Raw genomic sequence first — 23,361 nt, 5'->3', positions numbered from 1 at the left:
GATGCAAACAGGGAGGCTTGATAGGAGAGGGAGAATTGGAACAAATTATTGAAACATTTAAAAATACAAAAATTGTTATATGCATAGATATAAAATAATCACCCAAGGGGAAAAAAAACCAAACCCAGAAAGTGCTCCAGTTTTTATTCCCCCGCAATTAATTGACAGGCGGGATTTGAGTGGCAGGCGAGCCGGCCAATAGGGAGAGAGGGTGAGCAGGCGGCCAATCAGGACGGGGAAGGGAAATTGATACAGGAAGCCTGGTGGCCAATGGGGGGAGGCGTATGCTAATGACGGAACGTGGGCGGAGGCCGCCGTGAAACTGAAGGAACTTTTTTGCAACAAACACATCAGCTGGAGGCTCACGTGGGGCCGCGGCATTGATCAGTGACACAGCCAGAGAAGACAAGACAAGTGTGATAGAAAGAAAGGAACCCCTTCTCCATTCGACTTCAAATACATTGCAACCAAAAGGCCACCAGCTGAAGAGCAGGTCAGGGGGGACAGTGTTATGAGGCCGGCCACTTGGCACTCCAGTAATTGACAGGGGCTGTCAGAGCTCCTGAGATCTCCGGTACAGTATTACATTGAGAGAGAATTGTGTGCTCTTCGCCGCCTTCCTCTTGCTTCCCATCCCGGCCCCCTACTCTTCTCCTCCTCTTATGTGTTACTACTGACTTAGTCTTTATATTCTCTGCGCCAAGATCGCGTTCCAACCCCCGAAGGAGCATGAGGCGGTGCATTTGAAAAGCAACAGTTATTTTTAAAAAAACAACAAATCCGGTTCTCTAACAACCGTGTCCAGTTTCCAATCATCCCGGATTCAGTTTTGTTGAAGTTCAAAACAGAAATCGCCAGAGGAGTGGATTTTTGGGAGATCGGTTCCAGTATCAGGTCGGTGGCGTCTTCATAATTGCAGAAAGCTATCTATGTGTTGTATGTGCATTAAGCATGCAATTTGATTAGATTAAATATGTAAGAAGTCATTAGGATGTAGTACAGGACAAATACAAATATATGGGCCAATCAGTGTGGCTCACATTTGCCTCTGGGCAGTCTAAGATGTGGGTTCAAACATGAGTTCGGGACTGTACAGATTGGGATATAATTGTTGGAGGTGCTGTTATTTAGGTGCGATATTAAAGCAAGAGCTTGTCTATATAAAGTTCAGGTGGACATTAAAGGTCTCATCGTATTGTTAAAAGAGCAAGGAGTTTTCCTGGTGTCCTGCCCAACATTTCTCCCACACCCAACAGCACTCGAAACAGATTAATGGGTCATTACTACTTGTCGATCAGGCTGTGTCCTCGATGGATGTGTTTTCCTACGTAATAGCAGTCACAGTATCCCCGTGATCGATTGGATGTGAAGTACTTTGAGACACTTCACAGCCATGTGGCAAACACCGTTAAATGCAGGTTTTTTTTTTAAAGAAGCAAAACGAATGAGACAGATTGCAAACCCGTTTCAAAATACGGAACTGCGCTTTATTTTGAAAGATGTGCAGGTGGCATTTTCAAAGGAAAATCAGTTAAACGAGCCCGATATTGAAAGTGAAATCTTGCACCGTACAAGCTTGCACCGCATAGGGGGGCTATTCGGCCTGTGTTGTCTGTGTTGGCTCTTTACTGGAGCAATTTAAAACAATCCCTATGTTTTGCCCTTTCCATAACTTGGGAGGCCTGTAGCATTGGAGCAGGGAGGTTGTATATGACGTTGTACGAATGCATTTAGTCCATTTATAAATACTCTATCTGAAGGTGGTGTTCATTACCTCTACAGATTACTCATTTAGCGATTATTTTCTGCTATGATTAAATAGCATTTTGTCCAATTTCAACAATAACTTGAATTCATATAGCACCTCTAACATAGTAAAATGAAGCCATTTCACAGCGGTGTAAAGAGACACAATTTGGCAATGAGATATTAGGGAAAGATGACTGAAAGCTTGGTCAAAGAGGTAGGTTTTAAGAAGTGACTTAAAAGGGCCCAGGCAACTGGAGGCACGACCGCCAATAGTGGAGAGATTAAAGTCAAGGATGCAAAAGGGAGCAGCATTCAAAGAGTGCAGTGATCTCCAGAGGGCTGGAGGAGGTTACATAGATCGGAAGGGATGAGGCCATGAAGGAATTTGAACACGTGGATGACAGGATTAGATATGAGACATTGCTGGACTGGGAGCCAATATAGGTCAGCCAGACAGGTGATGGATGAAAAGGCCTTGCTGAGTTAAATCAGAGGCAGCTGAATTTTGGATGTGCTCTTGTGTTTTATTGTCAGTTGAAGTGACATTGCCTGAATATCTTGTGTTCTTCAATGCTGTTTGGCCTGCTATTTTTATTTAAAGTTAAGTATCGAATGCAACTCATCTCCTGCGGTGTACAGAGCTTCCCAGCATTAAGTTAATTGATTTCAGCAAGTTAGTAACAACGAGCCTTTAATTCCTTGGATAGTGGAGGTGCGAATTTAGCAATATTCTTTCTCACACCTGCTGGCAGTGACTCCTGTCTGGAAAGTGAGGTAATACCAGTTGAGTGCAGATGAATAACCTATCGGAATGACTTCTTATCCTCACTTATGAAGAAAGACCATTTGAGCTGAGGTATCAGAGGATGCCCAAAGTCTCTGGCAGAATGCACGGCAAGCAGGAGTGGGCACTCTCAAAACAAAAGGGGGGGAATTTTGAAAAATCGCTGCAAATTTCCTCCGAGTTCTTCCATCGGCCAATGTTACTTTGGCAGAAGATTGGCGAAATTCTGTGTTCACCTGTATCTGGTGTTTTCACTCAACTCACAATGGCCAATCACAATAATGGCAAAATAATTTTGAGGGGTATATTGCTCTTTCCAAGGGCCGGTGCTGACTTGATGGGCCAAATGGCCTCCCTGTACACTGTAAATTTATGATTCTGTTCTTGAGAAATATTTCTTGGGAGTGAAATATTAATTGCAGACTCAATAATAATACACCGACGAGGTTGTTTGTGGGGGGGACGGGAAATTATCATCAGAACGCTTGGCGACTTTAAGTTCTCCCAAAGTGATGATCTTTCCGAGATCCCCGCAAGATGTTTCTGATAATCCGTGTCCCGTTGATAGCACTCTGTGTCGGAAGACCATGGTTTGAGTCCAGCTCTAACCTAGTTAGACCTCAACTGGAATATTGTGTACAGTTCTGGGAGCCACACTATAGGAAGGATGTGAACGTATTGGAGAGAGTGCAGAAGAGGTTTCAAGAATGGTTCCAGGGATCAGACACTTCTGTTATGAGGATAGATTGGGGAGGCTGGGACTGTTCTCCTTGGAGAGAAGGCTAAGAGGAGATTTGACAGAGAAGTTCGAAATCACGAAATGGCTGGACGGAGTAGATGGGGATAAACTGTTCCCGCTCGTAAAAGATCGAGAACGAGAGGGCGTGGTGATTTTCAAAAGAAGCCAATGTGATTTGAGAAAAAAACGTTTTCACACAGTTGAGTGCTTCAGGTCTTGAATGCACTGTCTGGAGGTGTGGTGAAGGCAGGTTCAATCGAGGCATCCAAGTGGGCATTAGATGATTACTTGAATAGAAATAACGGGTGAGATCCTCCGGCTGTTCATGCCAGTGAGATCTTTGGTGGATTCAGTATGAAATCCCATTGACAGCGATGGGACCAGGAGATTCCGCCGCTGGCCAATAGCAGGCTCCCTCCCTGAGCCGAGAAACATGCGCAGGGAGGCCAGAGAAATTTGCCCAGTGTGCAGGGGCTCTGGGGGAAAAGTAGGGGAATGGCATTAAGACGGAGGCGGAGGGGAGACCAGATAGAGGTCTACAAAATTATGAGAGGCATAGATCGGCTGGATAGTCAGGGGCTTTTTCCAAAGGTGGTGTGTCAATTACAAGGGGGCACAGATTCAAGGTGAGAGGGGGAAAGTTTAAGGGAGATTTGCAGGGTATGGTTTTCACACAGAGAATGGTGGGTGCCTGGAACGCGCTGCCAGAGGATGTGGTGGAAACAGGCACATTAGCAATGTTTCAGAGGCATCTCCCCATGAATAGGGAGGAAATAGAGGGATTCGGACAGAGTAAGAGCCAGAGTTTTTTTTTTCCTAGTTGGGGCATTATGATCGGCACAGGCTACGAGGGCCGAAGGGCCTGTTCCTCTGCTGTACTGTTCTTCGTTCTCAGTTATGATGTTCATCGGTGCAGCCATGATGAGGCAAATGGCACCCTAACAATTCTGTGATCATGAAACCACTGCTGAGTGAGGGCAGAGCAGAAACCTCGGCCAGAGAAAAGCTCCAGAAACCTGAGCATGGCAGCCAGGATGACACTCTCTTCTGAATGGTTAAACTGAGGCCCTCTGCCCTCACAGCTTGATGTGAAGTATCCCATTACACTATTTCAAACATCAGGTTGTCCCGGTTAACATTTATCCCCCCCAGTCAACGTCACAGATTATCTGGTTATTTATCCCATTGCTGCTTCTGTGAACAAATTGGCCTCTGTGTTTCCCTCAATTCAATAGTAAATGGACGATAAAAGAACTTCATTGTAGAGCGCGTTGGGATATCCGGAGGTCAGGAAATGCACTACATAAATGTGTGTCTTTCTTTTTCCTGTAATTACAAAGGCAAAAGTTGTTGACAAATCTGAAAAAATAGTTGAGGCAGAAGGTGAAATGTAGCCTTGAAATGGTGGAAATGTGAAATATAAACCATAAAATCATGGAAATACGCAGCAGGTCATTCAGCATCTGGAAGAGAGACAGGGGTTAAATGTCGATTGGCTTTCCGTGAAACGCTGTGCCTGTGACATAATCAGATGCCCCTTTAACTGCTGCTACCTGTGGCCCTTACTGTTAGCTTCATAAGCGGACTGCAGCTCCCCGTTATAATCATAGGTCAGGGCAGCACCGAGGTCCCAGGTTCAATCCCGGCTCTGGGTCACTGTCCGTGTGTAGTGTGCACATTCTCTCCGTGTTTGCGTGGGTTTCGCCCACACAATCCAAAAATGTGCAGTGTAGGTGGATTGGCCACGCTAAATTGCCCCCTCATTGGAAAAAATGAATTGGGTACTCTAAATTTAAAAAAAGACACATATACACACATATACATGTACACACACACATATACACGCAAACACACAACATATATACACACACACATATGCACACAACTCCACCCTCTCCCCAGAACCCAGTAACCCCACCTAACCTTTGGACACTACGGGTAATTTATCATGGCCACTTCACCTAACCTGCACATCTTTGGATTGTGGGAGGAAACCGGAGCACCCGGAGGAAACCCACGCAGACACTGGGAGAACGTGCGGACTCCGCACAGACAGTGACCCGAGCCGGGAATCGAACCCGGGTCCCTGGCACTGTGAGGCAACAGTGCTAACCACTGCGCGACCATGCCGCCTGTCTTGAACTTTCCCTCCAGGATTCATCTGTACCAGCGCAATTCTTTCATCAGTAGATTTCACATGTAGGTTAACGAATGGGTGATGCAGTAGTGCCAAGAGCTTGCATTCATTTAAAAAACAATTTAGAGTACCAAATTATTTTTTCCAATTAAGGGGCAATTTAGTGTAGCCAATCCACCTATCCTGCACACCTTTTGGGTTGTGGGGGTGAAACCCACGCAGACACGGGGAGAATGTGCAAACTCCACACGGACAGTGACCCAGGGCCAGGATTCGAACCCGGGTCCTCAGTGCCGTAGGCAGCAATGCTAACCACTGTGCCACCGTGCTGCCCAGAGCTGGCATTCATGGCACGTGCTGGCAAACGCTGTTCACTGCATTGTTCGATGTATGTTATAATCCAATCATGGCCATATTGTTGTGATGAGGGGGTATTGAAGGTGTAATATGGGCGCCACCCACTCACCTCCTTCACTACAGCAGAGACTGGGGTGGGTGGTGATGCCAATCCAAGGGTATTCTGGACTCTATTAGTTGTGGCAAAGAATACAAAAGGAAGGAGGGTATGCTCCAGCTTTGGTAATGACTGATTCGGACTGAGCTGGCATATTGCCTCCAATTTTAGGCACCACACCATAGCAAGAACAGTAAGGCCTTGGAGAAGGTGCAGAGAAGATTAGGTTGTGTGGAGAGGCTGGAGAAGACAGGGTTGCTCTCCTCCGAGCAGGCAGGAGATTTGATAGATGTGCTCAAAATCATGAGGGGTTTTGATAGTAAATAACGAAGAATGATTTTGGTTGGCAAGAGAGTCGATAACCGGACGACACGAGAGTTGAAATAATTGGTGGAAAAGAAACAGAGGAGAGTGACGTCAGAATTTTTACCTGAATGCAGCGAGCTGTTGTGATCTGAGAAGGTTGTGAAAGTAGCTTCAGCAATAACTTTCAAAAGGAAATTGAATACACAGTTGCAAAGGGATAATACATGGCTGTGGGGAAATAGCAGGTGAATGGGACAGATTTGATAGCTTTATCAAGGTCCTGGGGTATGCAAAATGGGTTGAATAGCCACCTTTGCTGTCAGATTCTGAGCGTTGATCTGATTCAGTGAGCAAGGGCAGGCAAGTGTGTGTTACCCATGGGCGTTCGTGAGCAGGATTGGAGAATGCAGAGAAAGAAACAAAATGCAATTAGCTCTAAATTTGTTAGCATAAATTTTAAAAATGCAGGCTGTGGGCCTTCTCTTTTTTTTAATTAAAAAGCGTCCAATTAACAGGTCCCACCCAAACAGGAGGAAAACAAAAATGAGACCTAATAAAAGACGGGACTGCAAGTTTGCAGATAATTTGCCTGCAAATTAGCAGCGACTACTAAAAAAACTCAATCCCAAGCAGCACATAATCCAGGCTGTCACTCCCAGTGCGATACTCAGCAGTGCTGCACTGTCAGAGGTGCTGTTAACCCCAATGTTCTCTCTGCCCCTCTGGGTCGATGTAAAAAATCCCAAGGTGTTCTTTGACAAAGGGCATGGGACTATTCCCCAGTGCTCTGGCCAATATTATCCCACCGCCTCTCTCACTGAAACCAATTATCTGGTCATTTATCTTATTATCTCTCCAACAAACAGCAAATTAGCTCCTACATTTTCTATATTACAACAGAAACTACTTTTCAAAAGTACTTCGTTGGTTGTAAAGATCTCAAGGTTATGAGAGTCACTGCATTGTCATTATATAAACGCAAGTTTTTTTTAATTAAGAAAACCAGTGAAGAGCGATGAGGAGGTTTTTTTCTTAAATGCAGGATCTCTCTCTACTTTTAATCCTCTCGTGTGGGAAGTTGAATCTCCCAAAACGACTAGAGACTTGTCCACTGTTGCTTCACAAGGCCAGGGTCCCAAGTTCGATTCCCGGCTTAGGTCACTGTCTGTGCGGAGTCTGCACGTTCTCCCCGTGTCTGCGTGGGTTTCCTCCGGGTGCTCCGGTTTCCTCCCACAAGTCCCGAAAGATGTGCAGTTAGGTCATTTGGACATTCGGAATTCTCCCTCAGTGTCCCCGAGCAGGCGCCGGAGTGTGGCGACTGGGGGATTTTCACAGTAACTTCATTGCAGTGTTATTGTGAGCCTTCTTGTGACAATAATAAAGATTATTATTGTTATAAACGGACTGCTCGGCGAATATAAGTTTAGCACTTTGTGATTAAATGCCTTTGATCAGGGGCATCTTTTGTTTTGGGTGTTGTCACGTTTAAGCATCTGTCAGTGAAGGAAGCAGAGAATTGTACCATCAATCGTGATCAGTCAAGAGACAAGAGGGGTGATTTTCAGCCCATGTTAGCCGTCAGCGAGCGCAGTGGCGGGCGGGGAATCCTGTGAGAATCGGGAAGACAGCGAGCTCAACCTTTCCCTGTTTTCCACACCCCTCACTGGTGGTGTAACGAGGTTCACGCCCAGAAAAATTGGGAACTAATTTTCTTACATTTTAATATAATTACCGAGCCCCCCGCCACTTGATACCCCCTAGACTGAATATTCGGACCTCGCCAATGTGATGTGACGTCACGTCAGCGAGGTTTACAACAGGTTTGTAAAAACGGAGGGCGGAATGGTGGCGTAGTGGTTAGCACTGCTGCCTATGGCACTCAGGACCCGGGTTTGATCCTGGTCCCGGGTCACTGTCCGTGTGGAGCTTGCACATTCTCCCCGTGTCTGCGTGGGTTTCACCCTCACAACCCAAAGATGTGCAGGGTAGGTGGGTTGGTCATGCTAAATTGCCCCTTAATTGGAAAAAAAATTGGGTACTCTAAATTTTAATAAAAACAAAAGGTTTGGAAAAACGTGAGCCAAGAAGATCCACCCAGGGGCGCAAAGGTCAGTGTAGGCCCTGGGGGTAGAGGGACATGCCTGGGCAGTGCCCTGGCACAGATTGGCAGTGCCAACCTGGCAGTGGCTAGGGCAGACCCTCTGGGGAATCCCATTGGGTACAGGGTTTGTGCTATGTTTGTTGGAGGGAGGGAGGGGAGAGAGTGGAGAATAGCCCCTGATGCTGATGGGGGTGTGGGGATCCTGTGTGTCAATTTCTGTACTGATGGACACCTCAATCTCTGTAGAAGTGGCCTTGCCGGCCCTGTCAGGCCTGCCCCGTCACGGTGACGGCGTGAACCACTCCCCCTGAATTTACTTTTCAGAGTGGCTGAAAGTCTGGAGAGCGGGCAGCACGGCGGTGCAGTGGTTAGCACTTCACAGCGCCGATATCCCAGGTTCGATCCCGGCTCTGGGTCACTGCCCATGTAGAGTTTGCACATTCTCCACGTGTTTGCGTGGGTTTCGCCCCCACAATTCAAAGATGTGCCAGGTAGGTGGATTGGCCACGCTAAATTGCCCCCTAATTGGAAAAAAATAAATTGGGTACTCTAAATACGCCGAACAAGCGCCGGAATGCGGCGACTACGGCTTTTCACAGTAACTTCATTTGAAGCCTATTTGTGACAATAAGCGATTTGCATTTTTCATTTCAAATTAATTTTAGTTTTAAATCTGGAGAGCTTCATGCTGGGTTTCAATCAGAACCCAAGGTGTCACTTTCAAAGCCAGATAAGGTGCATTCAGCTTCTGGTGTGCTGTTGAGCCATAGACAGCATGCCTGGAATGAACTAAGGCAGCAGGTGCGTCACTAAATTAAATGCCCTGGCTGACCTTTCACCCAGGTGTAAAATATCGCATGGCTCTGCCTTTGAGAAAAGCAGGAGAGATCTCGAGTTTCCTGGCCAAAGTTTATCCCTCTACCAAACCGGTCTTTTTAAAAAAAGAAATATTTGGTCATTACCACATTGCTGCTCGCGGGTTCTTGTTGGACACAGGTTAGAACATAGAACAGTACAGCACAGAACAGGCCCTTCGGCCCTCGATGTTGTGCCGAGCAATGATCACCCTACTTAAACCCACGTAACCCGTATACCCGTAACCCAACAATCCCCCCCATTAACCTTACACTACGGGCAATTTAGCATGGCCAATCCACCTAACCCGCACATCTTTGGACTGTGGGAGGAAACCGGAGCACCCGGAGGAAACCCACGCACACACGGGGAGGACGTGCAGACTCCACACAGACAGTGACCCAGCCGGGAATCGAACCTGGGACCCTGGAGCTGTGAAGCATTGATGCTAACCACCATGCTACCGTGAGGCCCCTAACCGTGCTGGTTCCTAGGGGAAAGTGCACACATCTGGAAATTGGTTGACTCCCTTATTTCCAACATTACAACAGTGGCCCTGTTTCGATAAGCACTTCATTGAAGGTGAAGTTCCTCTGGATGCCCTGAGGTTGTGAAAGGGGCTACACAAATGCAAGTTTAAAACAAAATCTCCGATTGCAACCAGATTGGCTTTCATTATTTTTTGCTAATAGAGGAACAGGAGGATGGCTTTCAGTCCCTTCAGACTGTTCTGCCTTTCAATTCGATCCGGGTTGACCAGTGTCTCAACATTTCAGATTTCTCCCAGAGCAAGAACGGGGTGAGATGTCAGCCAGGGTCCACGCACCTTATTGCTGGTTCCTAGGGGAAAGTGCACACATCTGGAAATTGGTGAGGGCAGAAATGGACGAGGAAATGTGAGCTAGGATGTTCCTGCCCTGGATGCACAAATCCACTGACTAACGTTCCCCATTCAAGATCACTAATTACAAGTAGCCACTCTGACGAGACACTGTTACTCCAGCAAGAATTAATGCCCATTGCTGTCAGTCAGTGATAACTAAGGAGGAGACCTTCACAGACACTTTTACATTGACACGGTCCATCGAGTCTGCACGGACCCCCTGAAAGTGCACCCTACCCAGTCCCATTACCCTGCCCTATCTCCATAACCTGAACACTAAGGGACAATTTAGTGTGGCCGATCCACCTAACCTATACATCTTTGAACTGTGGGAGGAAACTGGAGCACCCAGAGGAAACCCACTATGGGAGAGAGAGCAAACTCCACACAGACAGTCACCCAAGGCCAGAATTGAACCCGGGTCCCTGGCGGTGTGAGGCAGCAGTGCTAACCACCGTGCCACTCAAAACGAATCGGAGGGAATGAGCAGAAAGGTTTTTTTTATGCTATGTGTTATGATCAGGAATTGGATAAATACTTGACGGGGAAAAACTTGCAAGCAATGGGAGAAGAGTAGAGGAGTGAGACTAATTGGGAAGCTCTATCAAAAACCTGGCACTGTAACTGTGGGCTGAATGGCCTCCTTCAGTGTGTGATTCTTTGATTCTCACTTTGAACATAAATCTTTACTATCAACTCGAAACTTGACAAGGTGAGCTATTGATGAGAAGCGATCTCTTGATCAATGACTTTATAAAGAGTTAGATGCAGAGGAAGCTTGTGTGAAGGATGGATCTGATTCCAATGACCTGTTTCTGTGCTGTAAATTTTGTGTGATTTTAGTTTCTGGCTGTATGGTACCTTGCCCATTCAGGGTTAGCCCTAATCCCTGTAGACCAGCGAAGCTAGGTTTTACTGAGTACAACCGAACAAAGCACGAGTACCTTCTGTCAAGGCAGAATGAAATTTAAATCTGTAATTGGTGCTGGCCTAATCGAGAGCGATTGATAAATGGAGGGATCGAAACTGGAAAGATTTTGAACTAAATGGTGACAAAGTGTGGAACCTATTTAAATTTGGTTGGAAATGTTCTCACATAGGGTTCAGCATCAAACACTTCCAGGACACGTGCAGCACAGGATTAGATACAGAGTAAAGCTCCCTCTGCACTGTCCCCATCAAACACTCCCAGGACAGGTACAGCACGGGGTTAGATACAGAGTAAAGCTCCCTCTGCACTGTTCCCATCAAACACTCCCAGGACAGGTACAGCACGGGGTTAGATACAGAGTAAAGCTCCCTCTACACTGTCTCCATCAAACACTCCAAGGACAGGTACAGCACGGGGTTAGATACAGAGTAAAGCTCCCTCTACACTGTCTCCATCAAACACTCCCGGGACAGGTACAGCACAGGGTAAGATACACAGAGTAAAGCTCCCTCCACACTGTTTCCATGTCAAGTATATCTCTGGTTCACATTGAACCTCCAACACCCTATGGCATCTGCCCTCTCACCAACATTGTGGTTTTAGGAAAGCTTTGTGCAGATGGCTTGTACCCAATGGGACCTTGGTTGTCACTGCATAAACCCATTTGACAAAAGATTGTTGTAGTGAACAGTCATGTTCACGCTGTTCAATAGGCCAATCTACCGGCCTTCAGTACACTGGTTACTGGATTGGTAAACCCTGTTTAGCTCAGTTGGCTGGACAGCTGGTTTGTGACGCACAGCAAGGCCAGCAGCGCGGGTTCAATTCCCGTATTGGCTGAGGTTATCCGCAAAGTCCCCACCTTCACAACCTTGCCCCTCGCCTGAGGTGTGGTGATCCTCGGGTTAAAACAACAGCAGTCAGCTCTCCCCGCCCCTCAAAGGGGAAAGCAGCCTATGGCCATCTGGGACTTTACTTTTTACTCATTCTGTACACTCTTGAGCTCAAACCAAATGCAGGCTGTGGAGGCGAGAGAATTGACCTGATTAACAGGACCACACCAACTGCTCGAGCCGACCCCGAGCTCGATGCTGGGTGGTCATGATTGGCCGAGGGGGCATCTTGATCTTTGAACTCTCGCCCTCCATGTTTGAAAGCCCCACACATTACTCCTGACTTTTCCATTGTGACTGAGAGTCCATCGCGTCGTGATTGAATTTGATCAAATCTGGAATCAACGGGATAATTTATTTTGCGTTTTGACAAGAATTTGAATAATGAGTCAGATTGGAAGTGCTTTCATTTGCCAGCTATTGCATCTTTAAAAGGAACATGTCGTTTTCTCCCAGCTCTGAACTGCCTAACGCGCAGTATTAGAAAATATTTCAATGAGTTTAAAAATAGCCTCCAACAGGAGCTGTGAAATATCCTAAACATGTTTCAATAGCTTGGAGTTGGGGGGAGAGTGAGGGTAGGGAAAGAGAAAGAATTTGCCAAGGTTCACAGGATGAGAGAAAGGCTTTCCCACGTTAAATATAAAACCATGGTCAATGTATTACACGCAGGGTATATCAGCCTGAGACACGTTGGACCTGATCTGTTGGTCATGACTGTCTAAAACCGCCCAAAGAACCACAGGACTGTGGATCTAATGGCCCTGTAAACAACTTAAAAAAAAGGTTCTCAGGATATGGGCACCACTTGCAAGGTCGGCATTTATTGTCCATCCCTAATTGCCTTGACTGTGTCTTCGCCAAGCTACACCTGAAGGCAGTTAAGTTGGTTGCATTGGGATCACGTACAGGCTCAAACTTGGATCAGGACATTGGGTTTTCTTCCATAAAACATGTTTGTGAACTGGTTGTGTTCTTACGTTGAGATTTGACCTCCTATTCTCTGGATTACTAAAGCAGCCTCGGGATTACCAATCCAGGAACATAACCGCTGCACTGATGACTGCTAGATAGCGTGTTCGAGGCCCCTGGAATTCCGACAGTGCAGAAGGAGGCCATTCGGCCCATTGAGTCTGCACTGAACCTCTGAAGGAGCGCCCCACCCAGGCCCACTCCCCCGCCCTATCCTGCAATCCCGCCTAACCTGCACACCTTTGGATTGTGGGATGAAACCGGAAAACCCGGGGAAACCCACGCAGATGCGGGGAGAACGTGCAGACTCCACACAGACAGTTACCCGAGGCCGGAATTGACGCAGGGTCATAGAATCATAGAATTTACAGTGTAGAAAGAGGCCATTCGGCCCATTGAGTCTGCACCGGCCCTTACAAAGGGCACCCTACAGAAGGCCACGTATCTACCCTCTCCCCGAAACCTCCACGTAACATTTTTTGGACACTAAGGGACAATTTAGCACGGCCAATCCACCTAACCAGCACATCTTTGGACTGTGGGAGAGAACCGGAGCACCCGGAGGAAACCCACGCTGGCACGGGGAGAACGTGCAGACTCCGCACAGACAGCGACCCAAGCCGGGAATCGAACCTGGGACCTGGAGCTGTGAAGTAACTGTGCTAACCACTGAGCCGCCCATTAGGATTTTGACGGGGAAGATGTTTCCACTTGTGTGGGGGAGACTAAAACTAGGCTCCGTAAATGTACGACAGTCACTAATAAATCCAATGAGGAATTTGGGAGAAATTCCTTAAGCCAGAAAGTGGTTAGAATCTGGAACTTGCCATCACGGGGAGTGGTTGAGGCGAATAGTGTAAATGCATTAAAGGGGAAGCTGGATAAAGATGAGAGAGGAAGGTGGAGAAGGGTACACCAGTCGGGTAAGATGAAGAGGACGGGAATCCTGAGAGAAGCATAAAACTAGCATGGAGAGGTTGAGCCGAATGGCCTGTTCCTATGCTCCATTTTGTATGTAAATATACTCGGTACTTTAATCTTCCATGTAATGTGGTCCCTGCATTAACCTTGGGATGGAAGGCAGCAGAGTAGGATTGGGATTCTCTAACTCAGCTGAGCTCAAAGTGGGGTTGGGGGGGGGGGGGGGGGGGGGGGGGGGGGAGCAGGGAGGGGGAGGTGTGTGTATGGGGGGGTGACCGGGGACCAGAAAGCAACCGCGCTTTCTAAATAAAACTCTGTCTGACTGACATTGGAGGCCGCAAATTATAGGTTGTGCTAGTGCTTTAGTCTGACATCAGTACGTGAAAATTACAAGGTTTGTACTTTTAAATACAATTAAGTGTGCTGTGTGTGCGTATAAATATATACGCTACTGCGGCTCACTGCAGAGCCTCTGTGATAGCAGACAGATAGACAGACATGATTAGAGTTCGAATAAATTCCGGCAAATCCAAGAATTGTAATTGCTATTTTTAAAGACAAGGTTTGCAGCTGAGTTTGGGGACAGGGGTGGTACTCTTGTCATGTCTTCTGTCTTCTGTTGCCCCCTTAACTCCCTTCCCCATGCCCCCTCTCCCCAACTGTTGGCACTAACTTTTGTCCTGACAGAATTCCTACATTCCTTCACAAAAATGACCGTTCCTGGTGTGCATCGTGCAACCTCGCAGCATAGAAAGCGGCCATTTGGTCCACTGGCCCTTTTAAAAAGAGGCTTCACTTGACCCACTGAGCCCTGAGGGCAGAGAGTTGTCGGGGATTTTAGTTCATTTTTATAATTGTACTTGTGCTGAGAGACTTTCTAAACCACTTGAGAGGACGGTTAAGAATCACCTGCGTTGGTGTGGGATTGGACTTGCTCATAAGGCAAAGGCATCCTTCTCTCCAGGACATCAGTAAATCAGTTGGATTTTTATGATAACTTTTACCGCTACCCTTTAATTCCCAATTTTTTTCTGAACTTGAGTTAATGACATCTCAAAACTTCCCAGGGCAGGATTTGAAATGTCATTCCCCTGGGATATTGCTGAGACTGTGAGACATATAACGTGGCCACTCAACTCAATGTCAACATTAGGCATTCCTGGGTCAGGTCCAACATATGTGGATGCGAAGTGGAGCTCCCTCTACATTACCTCTAAAGGGCTCAATTTCTAGGGCCTGTGAGGGGGTGGGGTGGAATTCCACACCGCGGGCTAGCTTGCAGGAGTGGGGGTGGGGGGTGGGGGAAATGGGGGTGGAGAATCAGTCAAGTGACTGTTCCTTGTACAGTGTGAACTTCTGACCCCCATTTGGCCCTGATGGTGGGATTCTGAATCCCACGGGGAAATTCCCACGCCAAGTGACTCGCCCAACACCAGAACGATATCTCCCACTGGATCAGTGCAATATTTATTTTCCTTTCCAATACCTCAGTGAGCAAGGTTGTCAATTTTGAATTACAGTCGTATTGTGGCTGTGCTGTGAGATGAGTAATTTGGTGTATATATATTGAGCTATAAACCATTAGGGCATGAGTTTGAATCCCACCAGGATTAAGAAAGAATCTGGGTTTTAATAAGATTGTATCAGTAAAAATGGCCATTGACTAAAAACCACAATTGGTCCTTTGATGTTCTTTAGGGAACTAATCCCAGGCCTGTATGTCAATGTGATTGACCCATAACCACCCTCTGACACAGTCTAGCTTTCCCTTAGGGTTATCAAACCATTGCCAGCAAGGCCAGCAACATCTTTGCAAGGCAGCAAGAAGTAGAAAGGGGAGAAAATAGAAAGGGTGAAAGGAGGGATGGTGGCGCAGTGGTAATCCAGAGGCCCAGACTAATACCCTGGGAACTGGGGTTCAAATCCCACCAGGGCAGCTTTTGGACGACACTTTAGACCAAGGTCCTTGCCTACCCTCTCACATGATCATATAATCTCCCAAGGCTATTATTTCAAAGAAGAGCAGGGAGTTCCCACCAGTGCCGGACACCCAATTTGGATCATTTATCTTCATTGTTGTTTGAGGGATCTTGCTGTGCGCAAATTGTTTGCTCCGTTTCCTACCTTACAACACTGACTGCTCTTCAAGATTACTTCATTGGCTGTAAATTTGGGATAGCCCGAGATTGTGAACGGTGCTTTATAAATGCAAGTCTTTCTTTCTTGGCTCAGATGAATGTTAAGGATCCTGTGGCACTATCCCAAGGACAGCAGGGAACACCTTCCTGTTTCCTGAAGCAAAGCACCGTTTGTGGCCTCAGGATATATGCACCAAAGTACTTTACAGCCAAGAAAATATTTTTTTGAAGTGTAGCCACAGCAAGGTGTATAATTGTTTCTATACATTCAGGGATGTGGGCCTCCCTGGTTGAGCAAGCGTTTGTTGCCCATCCCTAATTGCCCTTGAACTGAGTGGCTTGCTAGGCCATTTTGGTGGGAGTTTGCTGTGGATCTGGAGTCACATGTAGGCCAGACCAAGTAAGGGTGACAGATGTCCCTCCCTAAAGGGCATTAGTGAACAGGATGGGTTTTCCCGACCATTGTTTCATGGTCACCATTAGACTTTTAATTCCAGATTTTTGTTGAATTCAAATTCTACCTCATGCTGGCATTACCCTGGGTCCAGTGACAATACCACTTTGCCACCACCTCTCCATTAATGACCAGATTGTCTGCCTTTGTGATGTTGGTTGAGGGATGGGCCAGGGCACCAGGGGTAGCTTTCCTGCTCCTGATACAGACATACAAATTAGGCCATTCTACCCTTTGAGCCTATTCCACCATTAGTTAAGACCATGGCTGATTCAATTGTGGCTACACCCAGCTTTACTTTCCAGCCTACCCCTTAGACCGTTTGACTCCCTCGTCAGTCAAGAATCTGACTAACTCGGCCTTAACAATATTCAATGACCCTGTCTCCACCGCTCTCGGAGGGAAATAATTTAGTGCCGTGAAATCTTTTACCCGGCAGGTCAGACAGGGCCTCAGATTAGCATCACGTCTGAAAGAGATATGGGGGGGGGGAAGGCGGGATCAGGGTATTGAACTTGATGATCAGCCATGATCATATTGAATGGCGGAGCAGGCTCGAAGGGCCGAATGGCCTCCTCCTGCTTCTATTTTCTATATTTCTATGTTTCTGACAGCTCTGCCAGCACTGGATTGGAGTGTCTGTCTAGATTTTCGCCCTCCCGCTCGAGTGGCACTTTGAATGCACAGCCTTCTGACTTGGAGGCGAGAGTGTGACTCAGAGTCACTGCTGACACATGGGGCGGTCTGTCACCTCTAAGAAGGCATGGAATTTACATGGCGTAGGGGGAGCTCCTGATAATTCAGCAGATATGAACAGTCAGTTTGCTCCTGCCATGACCAACCCCCTCCGCATCAAGGGGCTTGATAGGTAAATATGGAGAAATTGGCTCCAATGGATGAGTTGGTTGCCAGAGGGTGCAGATTTAAGGTGATTGGCATACGAACTACAGGCGATACAAATAAACTTTTTTTATTTACGCAGCGAATTGTTGTCACCTGGAACCAGCTGCCTGAAAAGGTGGTGGAAACAGATGCACTCGTAACTTTCAATAGAGAATGGGATGAATGCTTGAAGGAAGAAAAAAAATCTAAGATCCTTGGGAAAGAGCAGCTGGAGTGGAAAGGGGCAGCACCGGCACTGTGGGCTGAATGGCCTCCTTCTGTGCCGTATCTTAACCGGCCATTCATTTCCATTGTTGCCTGTGCACAAAATGGCTACCTCTGTGAGGACCGCTATTACACTGCCGAGTTATTCGGTGCCTTTGCCACGTCTCTGACAGATGTGATGAACAAGGGGCGGGATTCTCCGGTGGCCCAGCCGCATGTTTCTCGGCTGGCGGGATTCTCTCTTCCTGCCGCTTGTCAATGAGATTTCCCATTGAAGCCACGCCACACTGCTGGGAACCCCGCCGTGGCCTGGGGGGGAGGTGGGAGTGGGGGGAGGGGGGGGGGGGGGGGGAGGGGGGTTCGCTATCAGCGGGAAAAGAGAATCCCCGAGCTGTCATATCAACACGATCTTTGAGCTTATTGACGGCGACCATGGTAAAGGTTACCTGTCATTGAAAATAAATAAAGACTTGTGTTCGTGCAGTAGGTGAAAGCATGTGGTTCTGTGTGAGTCTTCAGCAGTGCAGCAAACAATAGCCACTTTATGGCCCTCTGGCACTGCAGATAACATTTTTTTTAAAAAATGCTTTCTCAGGATTTGTGCATTACTGGCAACAATTTCCCATCCTTCGTCAGCCTGGATACAACAGGGTGGCTTGCTGAACCCTTTCCGAGGACAGTTAAAAGTCAATTAGGTCGTTTGCGGAGATAAAATAACGATGTCGGCGAGTGAGAGTTTGTTTTACATCTTTTCAATTTTTATTCCATTCGACGCAGCATCGAGCGTTTTCAGAATTCTGGAAAATAAGTTTGCAAACTACTGCAAATAGGGTCCTACATATTGATTCGGACACTTGGGGGAGGGAAATTTTGACCAGTCCTGAGGTCTCGGACTTCGAATAAGGTGATACGCGTGATAAAAATTCCCTCTGCAGAATGCCGTTGGGTTTTAGTGTGCTATCGTTCCATTCATGGAATAATCCGGTTATCCATCATGTTCCTTTCAGCAGTATTTTTTAAAATTAATTTTATGAGATGTGGCCGTCGCTGGCTAGGCCGCCATTTATTGCCCACCCCCAGTTGCCTATGAGAAGCTGTGGACCAGTGGGTAGCACTCTTGTCCCTCAGCCGGAAGGCTGTGGATTTGTGTCCCACTTTAGGAACTTGAGCCCAAATTCCAGGCAGACATTTCAGTGCAGGAGTGCTGTCCTGTCAGAGGTGTTGTCGTTCAGATAAGATGTTAAACCGAGCTCCCCGTCTGCCTTCACATGTAAAAGACCCAATGGCACTATTCAAAGGGGAGCAGGGGCGTTTCACCATAATCCAAGATCACCGAGGAAGCTGATTATCTGGTCGCTCGCTTGTCGCTGTTTGTTGCTCTTCGTGTGTGCAAATTGGCTGCCGCATCTCAAAACCCATAAATAGCTGCTAAGGGCTTTGGGATGTCCTGAGGTTGCTGTAGAAAAGCAAGTTCTTGGTCAAGATGAATGGTCCGATAGACGTAGAAGGGTGGGGGGGGGGGGGGGGGGGGGGGGGATGTGGAGACTCTTAAAGGGATGAATATGTGGTCGGTCTCCTGTTGCCCATCTATCAATAGCATTGGTGTGAGTTCCAGTGAATGAGCAAAACACCACTCCTGCCAGGTTTTATTTTTGTGATAAATGTAACAGGATTTTATTTGTGCTTTTGTGTGTGTCGGGTGGGAAGGAGAGGGGCAATTTGGGAGAGATGCAGTTGGGGAGGGGCATTGGAGACAGAATTTTCTGTCTTTGTATAAACCAGGTGTTAGCTGGGTTTCACTCTTGACCCTCATAGACCAGCTCTTTAACCTTTGACCCTTGGAGGCCATTTTAACTTCCTGTTGCAATACTATAAATAGAGCATGGACCTATCCTGTTTCCTGTTTGTCACAAATTTTGTTTCCATTCCACTTATAATTGCTGCAGATTGTCCAGTGATGTTTTTGTTTGTAGGAGGTGGGGGGCAATTTTTTTTCTCTCTCTCTCTGTGCTAACAAAGCAGACCCTGCCTGTGAGAAACTCTATCTGGAGGAACCATTCCATACGCAATGAGTGGCGCCCCCTGGGCTATCGCAGATGGCCCGATTGGCACCAATACCTTTGCGAACATTTCCTCGAAATCCCACTTCTTGCGTCTCTTCCGGGCCTGCAACACGGGAACTCTTGCCTTCCTTCAATTCGGGTGTCACGCCCAAGCCCCCCATTTCCATCGCCCCCCCCCCCCCTCCCCTCACCCCCAATCCTTGCCCCACCATCATTCAGCTGTCTCGACCCCAAGCACTGGAATTTCTCCCTTAACTCCTCCACCTCTACCTTTCTCTCACTCCTCAAAATCTACTATTTTAAGAGCAAGTCCAATTCCTCTCCCACTGTGTGTGTTGCCGTGTGTATGTGTGTCTCTGTCACTGCGTGTGTGTGTGTGTGTGTGTGTGTGTGTGTGTGTGTTTGTGTGTCTCTCTCTCTGTCTGTCTGGCTCCAGTGTGGGTGGAATCTCTCAATGAGAGTTAACCCATTCTCCAGTCTGAGCTTGGCTGGGCGAGCAGGTACTGCATGTTGCACTAAATTGCAAGAATGCCTTCGAGACTATTTTTAGAACTGAGTTGTCCAGAACACATTTAGTTCCAAGTTAAATATAGCTCTGTGCCAGTAGAGTGGGTGGGGGGAGGGTCAGGAAAGGAGGCCGTGAGTACCTCGTCTTTAAACGCCTGAAATTTGAGCTGCTTTATGACGTCCCTCATTCCTTGGATCTTTGCCAAGGTGCAAAGGAAAGAGATGCCCATTGCTTAGTGCTGTCAGTCCAAGTGTTGATAGCTATTAACTCCTTTATAACTAGTGCATTTTCTTTGGCGGGGTGGGGGGGTATCTGATGTTGTGGGAGGTGGGGTGCGGCAGCAGTGGTAGATTGGGGGTAGGTTGTGCCTGTGCAGAGGGGCGGGATGCTGGCTCGATCCCAATTCTGTCATGCCGGTGAAAATCTGTTGGAAGGCTCAATTAACACTCTCAATTCGTGCCCCCACCCAGGGCAGAGCAGCAGTGCTGTGCAGTGGTCACCTCACTGGACGAGTAATCCAGAATCCGGAACAAATAATCCACAAGGAACAATTTCAAATCCCACCAGAGAAGGTTTGTGAATTTGAATTCAGTTCCTGAAAACCTTGGAATTAAATAATGAAGCTGACTTATAAGAAGAATCTAACGGATTAATTAATAGGCATCAAAGAAAGAAACAGTCTAGCCTGGGTCCCTATATGGCTCCAGGCGCACCCCCATGAGACGGAATCTTTCCTGGCCCTCTGCAGCAAGCTCCTCAGTGACGAGGAGGGATGGTCAATAAATTCCGGCTTTGCCAATGACGCCCACACCCTGATGAATAGTAATTTTAAAATGGCGCAAGATGATTTGTTTATGGAGTAGCAGGGAGGAAATCTTCTGCAGTGGGAATTTGAGCATGAGCTGCCTCATGATCATTCCGTCATTGGGGATAGCGGATGGATATTCTTGGAATGCTGACATGAACAGTGGGCAATCTGCAGGGTGTGCCATTCTGCTACGGGTGGCTGCACTGTTTTAGATGTCTGTGGACTGCTTCCCTGCTTGGCCTCTGCTTCAGCTATAGGTCGCAGATAAGTGTCTCAACGTCCATTTTCAAAGAATCGTAGAATCCCTACAGTGCAGAAGGAGGCCCTTTGGCCGATCGAGTCTGCACTAACGCTCCGAAAGAGCACCCCCACCTCGACCCACTCCCCCGCCCTATCCTCACAACATCACCCAACCTGCACATCTTTGGACTGTGGGAGGAAACCAGAGCACCCGGAGGAAACCCACGCAGATACGGGGAGAACGTGCAAACCCCACGCAGGCAGTCACCCGAGGCCGGAATTTAACCCGGTGCTTTGAGGCAGCAGTGTTAACCACTGTGCCACGCTTTGTAAACTGCTCATGAAACTGACCATGAAACTATCACTGAATTGTTTTTGGTTAAAAACTCATCTGGTTCTCTTGGGGAACAAAATTTGCCGTCCTCACCTGGTCTGGCCTATCTGTGACTCCAGACGCAACGCAATGTGGTTGACACTCAACTTCCCAACAAGACATTGCCCAGCAAGACACTCGGTTTTAAGGGCAATTAGGGATGGGCAACAATTGCTGGCCTTGCCAGTGAAGCCCACATCCCACGAAGGAGTAAAGAAAAAATAACTGTTTTCTCACATAGAGGGCAGGCTAGCCAGAATGGTGACAGCAGCAGAAAGGGGGCTCATCGGACATGTTGAAGGGTTAACTCTTATCAAAGTTCCAGAAGTATTGCTTGGGCTTCGGCGACTTCCCATCCCTGAGAAATGAAGGGCTTGTTGTCTTTTGTTTATCCGTATTGAAATGGAAACTTGTAGCTGGGCCAATTATGGATTCTGCCTTTGTCTGCGATATCACAGCGCGAAATATAACTACAATCCTGCCAGAGCATCTGTGGAACAGAAATCTGATCACGTCCGGGAAGAGTTGCTCTGCGTCCTCGGGAGGTCTTTAGCACGTCCGACAAGAGAGGTTGAGGAGGATGGCCTAGCCCCCGATTCCACCCACCCCACACACACACACATACACGCCCTCCAACCCTCCCCGTCCAAACCCCGAAGGGAGCTGAGGGTAGATAAATTTTTAAAATGTGGAAGTCGGAACGAATTGAATAATTTATTGCTTTTGAAATCGTTGTGTAAACTGGCAGTTTCTTCGGCATTGTTCAAAGTTCTTCTGCAGTATCATGATTTCGAGAACGGCACAAGGTTGTTGGGTGAGTTTGCCTTCTGGGGAAAGATTTGTGTCCCCCGGTGGAAACGCAGACATTTCTGTTTCTGAGCTCAGACTGTGGTGTTGGCTAGATATACGGCCAATGGGAGGACGGGGCGGCTAAAGCTGGGCCCGACCCTGTCCCTCAAAATCACTGATTGGATACAAGAACCCGGTACACAATGCAGGAATGTATCCAGAAATGCAGCCTGTGAACCTGTCCGGTGAATATTGTCTAAACCAGCCCTTTTCTTCCAGGCCTCACTTTTTAAAAAAGCATATCTACCCATGGGAAGTGGGAAGTGGGGAGGGAGGGCTAAAATGTATTAACTCCCATAATTAGGGTGGCACTGCTGCCTCACAGCGCCAGGGATTCTGGTTCGATTCCGACCTCAGGTGACTCTCTTGTGTGGAGGTTACACATTCTCCCCATGTCTGCGTGGGTTTATTTCAGGTGCTCCCTCCCACACAGTCCAAAGATGTGCTGGTTAGGTGGATTGGCCATGATAAATTGCCCCAAGGTGGGTTATGGGGATAGGGTGGGGGATTGGGCTTAGGTAGGCTGCTCTTTCAGAGTGTCAGTGCAGACTCGATGGGCCGAATGGCCTCCTCCAGCAGCTTTCGGGATTCTTTGATCGAACTACCCCTGAACTGATTCGGGCCATATCAACAAAGATACCTGAAAGTGCGATTGAAGCAGATTCAATAACTTCCAGATCGGGGATTAGATAAACTCTTGAAGATAAATAATTTGCAGGGCTATCAGGAAAGACCGAAGGGAGTGTGATCAATATGACACTGCCAAAGGGTCAGCACAGTTCTGATGGGCTGAGGGGCCTCCCCTCACGTTTTTCTGATTCTGGGGGATGTTGACGATTGAACCTGGAACTTTTCTGGTTTGCGTGACTCGGTTTTGTGCTGGGAAGTATTCGTAACAACGGAACCTTCAGGATGCTCCCCTGGTTTCCTGTTCCTCTGAGACACCACCAGAAGCCCGTTCTGCCCTCTCGGGTGGAAGTAAAAGATTCGCAGCCACCATCTAAAGTAGAGCGAGGGAATTCTCCCTGGTGTCCCAAGCAATATTTATCCATCGACCAACATCCCTTGAGAAAATACAAGATTATCTGGTCATTGT

General features: G+C 47.5%; 1 protein-coding gene across 1 annotated transcript in view; it reads left to right on the top strand.

Annotated features, from left to right (window-relative positions):
- The first annotated feature begins 315 nt into the window (after positions 1–315).
- The window catches only part of mef2b (myocyte enhancer factor 2b), a 138,835-nt gene continuing 115,789 nt past the window's right edge, over positions 316–23,361 (top strand). Inside the window, exon 1 of the mRNA XM_038778274.1 lies at positions 316–894. The gene's annotated coding sequence lies outside the window, so the exon portion shown is untranslated. The remainder of the gene's footprint in view (positions 895–23,361) is intronic.

The sequence above is a fragment of the Scyliorhinus canicula genome, chromosome 18, assembly GCF_902713615.1.
Source record: "Scyliorhinus canicula chromosome 18, sScyCan1.1, whole genome shotgun sequence".
Classification (NCBI taxonomy): domain Eukaryota; kingdom Metazoa; phylum Chordata; class Chondrichthyes; order Carcharhiniformes; family Scyliorhinidae; genus Scyliorhinus; species Scyliorhinus canicula.
Note: the sequence above shows the minus strand (reverse complement) of the source record. Positions and strands in the feature narration are given on the sequence as shown.